This window comes from Trichogramma pretiosum, unplaced genomic scaffold (assembly GCF_000599845.2).
Source record: "Trichogramma pretiosum strain Unisexual culture from Peru unplaced genomic scaffold, Tpre_2.0 scaffold21, whole genome shotgun sequence".
In the NCBI taxonomy this organism is placed as follows: domain Eukaryota; kingdom Metazoa; phylum Arthropoda; class Insecta; order Hymenoptera; family Trichogrammatidae; genus Trichogramma; species Trichogramma pretiosum.
Genome location: NW_019640940.1, coordinates 86,242 through 95,347, shown reverse-complemented (window position 1 = coordinate 95,347; position 9,106 = coordinate 86,242).

Here is a 9,106-nt window from a genome sequence, read left to right as displayed (position 1 = left end):
ATACGAGCTGGAACGTGTCATCTGTAATAACGTACCAAAAAATTAAATTATATACAAATTGTGTTAAACACCATTAATTTCAGAAAAAAGCTTGAAAATAAAATGGTTTTCAAATAATTCAAACGACATTTACAAGAAAACTCAAAACTTTATAAAAGTCCCCGAACATCCTCAGTAGAACCCACTAAATTCGTATTAAATGTTGTGACTGCTATCGTTCACGAGATATGTCTCATACACACACCTACACACATGCGCGCAAAAACAAACAAAAAAAAAGTGTAAAAAAAAGGAAGAAGAAGGAAACGAGTAAATCCTCGGAAGATTAAGAAGCTTTTTCGTACACGCGCGTTTCTTCCTTCTTGCATCGCTACCGAGTACCGAGAGGCGCGCGCGCGCGTGCAAATGGTTGAACAAAGACCCGGAGAGCTGTTCTTCTCGATTCCTCGGGACATCTCGAGAAAATTAATCACGTGGGCGCGCTGCTGCTGCAGCGAGTTAGAGAACGAGAAGACTATACGTGTGCGCGCGCGCACACGAGGACGTCGTTTTCTCCCCGTGCAGCAGTGCGCTTGGCAACGGTATAGGGAGAGCAAGCGAGAGAGAGAGAGAGGCTTAATTTCGTTGGCGCATCTCTTCAAGCGCTTTCTGGGTCGAGAGAATTTATTGCCTCGACTCTCGCGAGCTCACCGAGTACTATACACCTGTACGAAGGCTATACGCGAAACAGAGAAAAGCTTCCCCCCCGCGGCTTATACATGGCTCGAAACAATACTATTGCCCTTTTGCGAGCTTGTGCCTGGGATTACACGCGTGTATATACGCATAAAGTGTCTCTCGTACTGCGGTGCTCTGCTGCGCATGTCTACGTGTGCGAACGAAATGTTATGCCACTTCGCTCAAAAAAAAAAAAAAAAAAAAAAAATGACGGAAAAAATGCATGTACCCGTGAGTTCTTATTTTTACGCGGAATTGATGCGATGATGATGATGGTGATGATTTTGTGCGTTGTACTGGGTGTATAAAGCGATACGATGTCGCTCATTGGCGACTAGTTCAGAATTTCACCGCCAGATGTCATAATCGATTCCGAACAAGAAAAAGTAAAGGTTGGTGATTAAGGGGGCACTTATTAGACGACAAGTAGTTAACCATTCGGTGATTAACTTCCTACTATTCTTTTACAGAATTAATGAAGGGGATAAAATGTTGATAGATTTTGAAGTACTTTTAAATATAGGTTTGAAACACTACTTTGTGACTCTATCTTGTTAAACTGCTTGCAGCCGAGAACAACATTTTCAAAATTCAAACATGTATTCGTAGACTTCTGGAAAACATCCACTTACTTTTGAAGTAATTTAGAGACTCTTTTGTTAATCGAGTCATTGCACTTTGACGAGGCCATAAAATTCATGTACCCTGCAGCCGTGACGTTTTTACGAAAAGTCAAAAATGAAATCGACGTGACGACCACACGATGATGATGATTTCGCGCGTTGTATATATTGCGTTTACAAACAAAGCGATACGATGATATTCTTGTAACGGCGTGCGAGCCGCGCGTATACGTACGTCCACAACATCGCGCGCGCACTCGTGGCCTGTTGATACGCTTTATATTATATGCACTCGTAGTAAATGTCCGGGACTGATAGATAGATATTTTATGTTTCCCCCGATGCACAATATAAGCACAATCAGTTTATATTTCCTTTCTCTCTCTCTCTCTCTCTCACGGCCCGACGATGCTTCCGACCGAGTGCGCAAATAAACGCGTCGGTCGAAGCTGCGCTCATAATAAGTCCGATGCATCGATACACATACGCACGCCCGGGAGAGGAGCGAGCGAGAGAGAGAGAGAGAGCTAAAAATGTATTCAGTCAGCCGAGTTGCACTGATATTATTGTTAAATAGTCCCTTTGAAACGCGATCTGTTCCTTTAACCCATGTAATACATTATAAATACGTGCTATCTGTCGAACATAAATCCCAATTTTAAAAGCTTTAATTGTATATTAATATATTATTTAAATACTTGACGATCGATAAGCGCGTGCGAGTTATTTCGAAATCCTGACGAAAAATGTTTTCGAAAAGTTGAATAAAGTTCAGCAATTGACTAAAAAAAAAAATAGGTATTCGACGCACGGTAATTACTCATTTTTCTCTCCTACATACAACGAGGAAGAAAAAATTTAGCGCACATATAAACGCAGCTCTAATTCTTTACAATTTTCCGCTCAACAATTGTTGCGCGCGAGCGAAAGTTTGTAACTTTTTCCCTTTTTACGCTCCGGGGGAAGGTTTTTTCTCCCTTTCCTCCAGCTCCTTTTTATCGCATACGTAAACTTGAGTAACACAATAGCGAATGTTTCTACCCACGTAAATACACGCGTCGCTGGGCTGCTGCTGCTACTACGAGGAGTGGTGCCAGAGTTATTACACATACGTATATGTGTGTGTGTTTGTACCGAACGATAGTTTAACTTCTGTTTCGCGCTTCACGCGTAACTACCTCGTGTCCTGAGTAGTAGTAGTACACATTTTGTATCAAACTGCGAGTTGGCCCTTTACTTTTATTTCATCAAAATTGCTGCAGTTGCGAGCCACCGTTTTCCCCCTTTCCGCATCTCCGATACACACATCGAAAGTGAAAAATGTTCGACGTTGATCCTCGCGCGCGCGTTCAAAGTTTAATTGCGATAGTCGCGCGAAACAAAGGGAAACGCATTAGAGAAGAGACGCGCGAATATAAAAAGAAAAAGTAAAGTTGGTGGTTGTAAAAGTGTATTAGCACGAGGCAAAACAATGAGCATCACCCGACGACGACGATGACTGGGCTGTATATATAAAACATGAGAAGCAGAAGCCGAGCGCGGGGAAATGGAGGAAAAAAAGAACCACCACCGAGCCAGGCGCGAGCGAGTAAGAAAACGGAAATAAGTGCAGCGTAAGACCTTATGCGGAAACGCGGAAACAAAGAAGGTGATGAAAAGCAGTGAAAGTGTATGTATAGCAATAAAAGCAGCGCGGCGCAGCGAGCCGACCGCGCAACACACAACACATATACACACAACTTTGCTGGCAAAGCTTTTCCTCTTTTTGCTATGTTTCCTTTCTATTTCCCCGTGCGTTGAGTCGCGTTTCTTCCTCTTTTCTCTTTCGTCGCGCGCGTTAAAATGTCACGTAGTTTCGGAACGTTTTTATTGCAAAAGTCTCGGGGCCTCTGCGCTATATAGCCGCGCCGCTACACTACTTTAGCCGGGGTTGCTGCCGCTGCTGCTGCTGCATCGCAAAACGATCCGCATCGGAGTTCAAATCGATTTCAAAGTCGAGCGAGAGGAAGGGAGGTAAGACAAAGTTCGAAGCAGCGAGCAGCTCGTGCAGGATTGCATAGCACCCATACCTATATCGAGCCGCCACGACCCTCTCCGAGTGTTTGACTGATTTTCTGGTTGATGCTCGATTTTCTTTGCGGAATATATACTGGAGACCCAGTCAGTGGCCCGCTGCTTGCTTGGACAGGAATTTCTGCACCGTGCTTTTGTTCGGAGTTATATATAATACTCGTGCCTGCTGCACTACTGCAGGACTCGTGGAGTTTGACCTCGAGAGAGAGAGAGAGGGCTTTGATTTTTTTTTCCATCAACTTCTGACCAACTTTGGTCGCGATCGATTAACGCGTACTTGTATATAATATAGGTGAACGAAGGTAGAGAGAGAGAGAAAAAAAATAAATAAACGAAATACGATGACAGAAATACACTCGATGATATAAAGTGAAAAGCGCCTTTGTGCGCCGATATAACTCAGAGAGAGTGTACTTGAGCGATTCGATCATCCTCTAAATTGAATTAACTTTGAGAATAATGGAGTCGCTGCTTGGTTGGAGATTTTAACAAACGTAATTTAAACGGCGCAGCAATACAATCAAATCAATTCTTCCGCAGCGAGGCCACGACCGATGCACATTACGAATTGATAGTGTACATAATTCGAATAGCGCATTATAAAAGCCCATTTTGAGGGAGAAAAGATTTTCCCTGTGTGTAAATGTATTTTAAACAGCTCATTGGCGATTCTCTCTGTTGTATCTATATCGCATTGATAAAAATATAAGAGAGATAAAAAGAAGAATTAATTCGATTAATTTCGCGCAAGTGGACCGAAGCGCACGCGATGCATACACACAACCAATCGGTCGACTTCGTTCGATCATTATATACACGCACATAATAGCTCTCTCGGTTTTCAAATCGAACGGGACAACGACGAAGATTCATCTCCGAAAACCCCGAAAACATATTATTGCATTATTTACCGTTGAGATTTGGTCGGCGTCGCGATGATGATGCGCGTGTGGCCGCACAAAACACACACCCACATACATACATACACGAAGCCGCGCGATCATACGATTAAATACTTAAACGCTCGCTGAATTATTCGCGAATCCCTGTTGCAACTAGAGCAGCAGCAGCAGCAGCAGCAGCTCCGAGTAATAGAGAAGCCCGTCCGGTCAGCGGCCGCGTATATATACAGCATCGCACGCAGCCTGTAAACATTAACTTATTCGCAGCGGAGTAGCAGAGAGCTCGAGAAACAGCGGAGCACAAACACACGCTTTGCGTAGTATGTATAGCGCGTGGCACAGGTTTCCTTCTCTTTCTGTGTTTTGCGCGCTACTACTATATACGTATGCTAGCGTGTCTACACACAAACGCGCGCGCGCGACTGGGTGGAAATTCTCTCGCTTTTGCCTCGCAGCTAAATCGCGACTCTGTTACTCTCTTTCACTGCTACAGCTACTAGTGTATACGGCGTGCTGCTGTGTGCTTATTCGACACCCGAACTTCTCGCAAGCTCGTACGTGTGTGTATACGTGTGCGCAGGCATCGTAACTTTCGCAAACGTTTCGTAGAGCTACAGAGAAAGCTCTATAGCAGGAGTTATATCGCGCGTGCACCGGCTCGGCTCCGTCCGCTGTGTCTGCTGCAGTGTCGGCCGTGAGCCGAGTGCATACATGTGCATGGGTCCTTGTGCTGTATATAGCTTACAAGCTATAGTCGTAGCACGTGTTTTCGATTCGGAATTCATCGAGTTTTATATACAATATTAGAGCTGCTGCTGCTGCTGCTGCTGCTGGCTGCAGTTCTCTGCTAGAAAGCTTTGCAGTGCTCCGCTGCGCGCGATCACCGTCCATGCGAGTGGAAAGTCGCCGATGCGAAACATTCAACAATTTCCCGGCTGCTGCTGCCGCTGCTGCTGTTGACCGGTTGCGCTATACACAAAAGGGGACACGAGCGTATCAAAGTTGCGAAAGTAACTCGCAGAAATATATTATTAGTTCTTGTATAATGCTGGAATGCGAATATTGTGTGCCCCACCCGCGCGACCGTGCAGCATACGACAACAACGACTATGAGGAGGAGGATGTCGGGTACACGCGATTTTATTCAATCAATCAAGCGAATTATTTGCAGGCACGCGCGCATGAATATAACACACACACAGACAAACTACAGCGCACGCAGAGCCGATTGGAATTCGCGTCGCGCGCGCGTATCACATTTTAATTATGATTCACGCACTGTGTGTGTGCGTATTTCGCGGGGGGTATACGAGTACTCGGGGATGATGCGTATATTTATACGGATCATGCGTGCGTCGGCAATATGTAATCCGCGCGCGTACACGCATAAAATTTATACATTAATTGATTTTATTTTTTATTTCTTTTTTTTTTTAATCGTGATTTGTAAACTTTATCCGTAACCGTACCGCGCGATGTAAATTTCACCTAGTTTGGAAGTAAACGACGTCACCGCATCCCGTATAATGCGAACGCGTTAACACCGAAAACTTGGAAATATCAAGGCTTAAAAAAATATTTAACGGTATCAAAGAGGTGAAAGAAAAAGTCGGTGAAAAAAATGCGCGCCAGCTATAGCCCTCCCGTATACACACCCGTATATACGGTACACGAGAGTTTGTAACAATTTTGTCGATGCCTTTTTAAAGCAGTGACTGCGGAGATAAAAGTACCGCACCAAGACCCATAACCTTTGCCGTACCATAGCGGCGGCAGTCGCCGCAGCGCTATGCCAAATAATGGCTATGCTATACCTCGAGCGACGGTGTCGTGCAATTTTGAAAATACTCGTTGCAGCTATAGTTTCCGTGCAGCAGCAGCAGTAGCATACCAACCAACACAACGTTCTTTTCTTCCTCCTACTCCTTTTTTTCTCTCTCGTCCGTCTGCAGTGTGTCTGAGAAGGAGAGAGAGAGCGTATAGCGCAACACTATATACACTTAGCTACTTGGGCTATTTTTTCTCTTTCCCTTTATATATAATACATGTATACGCCACGGCTTTTCTTCTTTTTCGCAGGTATCATCGAAGCGCACAGCGACGGCAAAATCGCAAGCCTGATCGGGGTCGAGGGTGGCCACTCTCTCGGGAATTCGCTCGGAGTGCTCAGGACGTTTTACGGCCTCGGCGCCCGTTACCTCACCCTCACGCACGCCTGCGACACTTCCTGGTGAGTCGAGCCGTTCCTTCTTTTTTTTTTTTGTTCTGGCCTCTCTGTCTCGCTTTTTCTATACATACATTTCTTCGTTCTTTCTTTATTTTTTTTTTTTTTTTGCTCTATATACTCACGTATACGTACACGCGTGTGTATGTGTGAGCAGCAGCACCGAGGAGGCATGCGGAGCATAAGCGCTCGGTGGCGCAGTGTGCGCAGGGTATCGCGAAATTTGAATTCCCGCAGGTGATGGGGCTGTGCTCGGTCGACGCAAGCCCGCCCGCGCGCTAAAGGTATTTTGTGTCCCGCCTAGCAGCTCTTGGCTTTTCTGTGGCGTTATATATATACGGTATATAGATGTATGTGTGTGGGTGTATGCGGAATTGAAGCACGAGCAAGTTCCTTTCGCCCGTGGGATTAGATTTTTCGAGAGAGTAAAGGTGCATGCGGGCTGTGCTGCCGGGTGCTATATATCTATCCTCGTGTATGCAGGCACGAAGGCGGCGGCGGCGGCGGAGGCGGCGCGTGTCTCGATTCCTAAGTTGTCATTATGCTCGGCGCATGTATACATACATCTGTATGTGTGTGTTTGTGTATACACACATACATGGAGATCTCGTGTCGCGCGATCGTGTCACTATGTGATCGTATTATCTTGCATGTATACATTCGCTTTTTAAACTCACAGCCGCGCGCCTGAGGTGAAAAAAGAGGTGACGATATATAAAACCCGAACGCTATAAATTGTTTTTAATCTATAGCTAGATATATTGCTCGTGGAACAGCATTTTGTGAGAAGATTAATAGCTTCGACGGCTGTATATATATCCGCAAATTAAATTGACATATCTCATTATCGCTGACAATAGAAAGTAATACTATCGCTATACACCAAATGTAAAGATGATTTTAGGATGTTGCGTAAACACAAATCTTGAATCGGGTGATTTGCTTCATCGGGTAGTTAACGTACATGCAATGTATCGTGCGTAAGTTACTGTTGAAAAAAAAAAAAAAATACTACCACAAGAAACTAGCAAAAGCTTATTATTTGAAGCACAAAAACGAAGTCCATTATAAAGCAATCTTGTGGGTCTCCCTCTCAGCTACTGCGAAGACACGACTCTCGAGCAAGCACAGAACTGCGAAAGGAAAAATATCAGGATCCTTTACCGCGAGGAAAGAAGGAGGGGTGGGTGGCGAGATCGAGTGGGTGAGATTCTCCGTGCAAGCTCGACAATCTAAATGTATATTGCACATCGGCACGCCCGAGAGTCGACCAGAGACAGAGTTTCTTCGGACCGAAGGGTACAACCTCCTCCCTCGTTGATAACGATTTTACTGTCACTCACGGTCCGCTGTATCTATATCGATATCGTTCCAGAGACTACCTTGTACAGTATCGTCGTAGTATGCTATGTATATATATAGAGCATCGACCAGGTGCACTCCACGGCACATTCTTATGGCCGTGCAAATTTCTGTCGTTTCAATCCCGTTTCGCTGCGGTGTTCTGACTTTACGACGCCACTTGGCCGCGGCGCGGTACGCGACCTGCGGTTTCCACTTGTATTATATATATCGCAGTCAGAGAGCACAAGTAGTATACGTAGGTATACGGCATGGCTGCTCACACGCTTCATTTACAATTACTATGCATGTGCACGACTTTCATGCGCTGCACGTTAAATTGACTTATATATCCGTGCGAGCGTGGAAAAATATTGCTTGGATTTTTTTCTCTCGGTCCCTCGCTGTACAAAGCGAAAGACGACGACGAAGAGAGAAAGAATTATGGATGATCGGAATTGAAGAACTTTTCGATATTGCCATCGCAAAACTTTGCAAAAAACAATTCATATCGAAATGTATTATTGTCGCGATAGGTATTACGCATTTTATTTTTCATTTTTTGGGTTTCTACTTTTTCCTGGTCGTCTCGCTTTACGATGCATTAAGCACGCCCAGGCGACGTTTACCGCGCCTCGAGAGCAAAAGTTTAAAGCCTGCCGCAGCCAGCCCAGAAGAAATTCCATCTGCGTTTCAGCTCGATTCCCTCCCACGTCTCTCTGTATCGCGACATAGGCGCGTATTTGAAATTGAAATGAGGGAATTATCATTGAGCGTAAGAGTAATGATACACTTTGTGGCCAACAATTTATACTTAATAAGACATGTATAAATATACATAGAATTATTTTCCACGATTGTAGCGCGAATTATCACTTTGTTTCAAATTGTCATTCAAATTTTTCGCAGCATTTTCTGAAAATTCGCAGCTTGCGCGCGTCTAGCTTTGAATTTTACCACTAGATGTCGTAATAGAATCCGAAAGTGAAAAAATCGTTTCGCACATATATTCAGTTTAACTCATTGAAAAAATAAGTAAGTACAATATCTGGAGAGAACTCAGGATCTGCTCGAGTCAAAGCAAAACCGTAGCAGGATATATAGCACGGAAAAGAAAGAGAGAGCGCATTACACTCAATAACTTATCCGCCAATTTCAGTGGCGTAAACAGTAAATAACGCGCGACGCCGCCGCCGCTACTGCAGGACAGCACATGCACATATAAG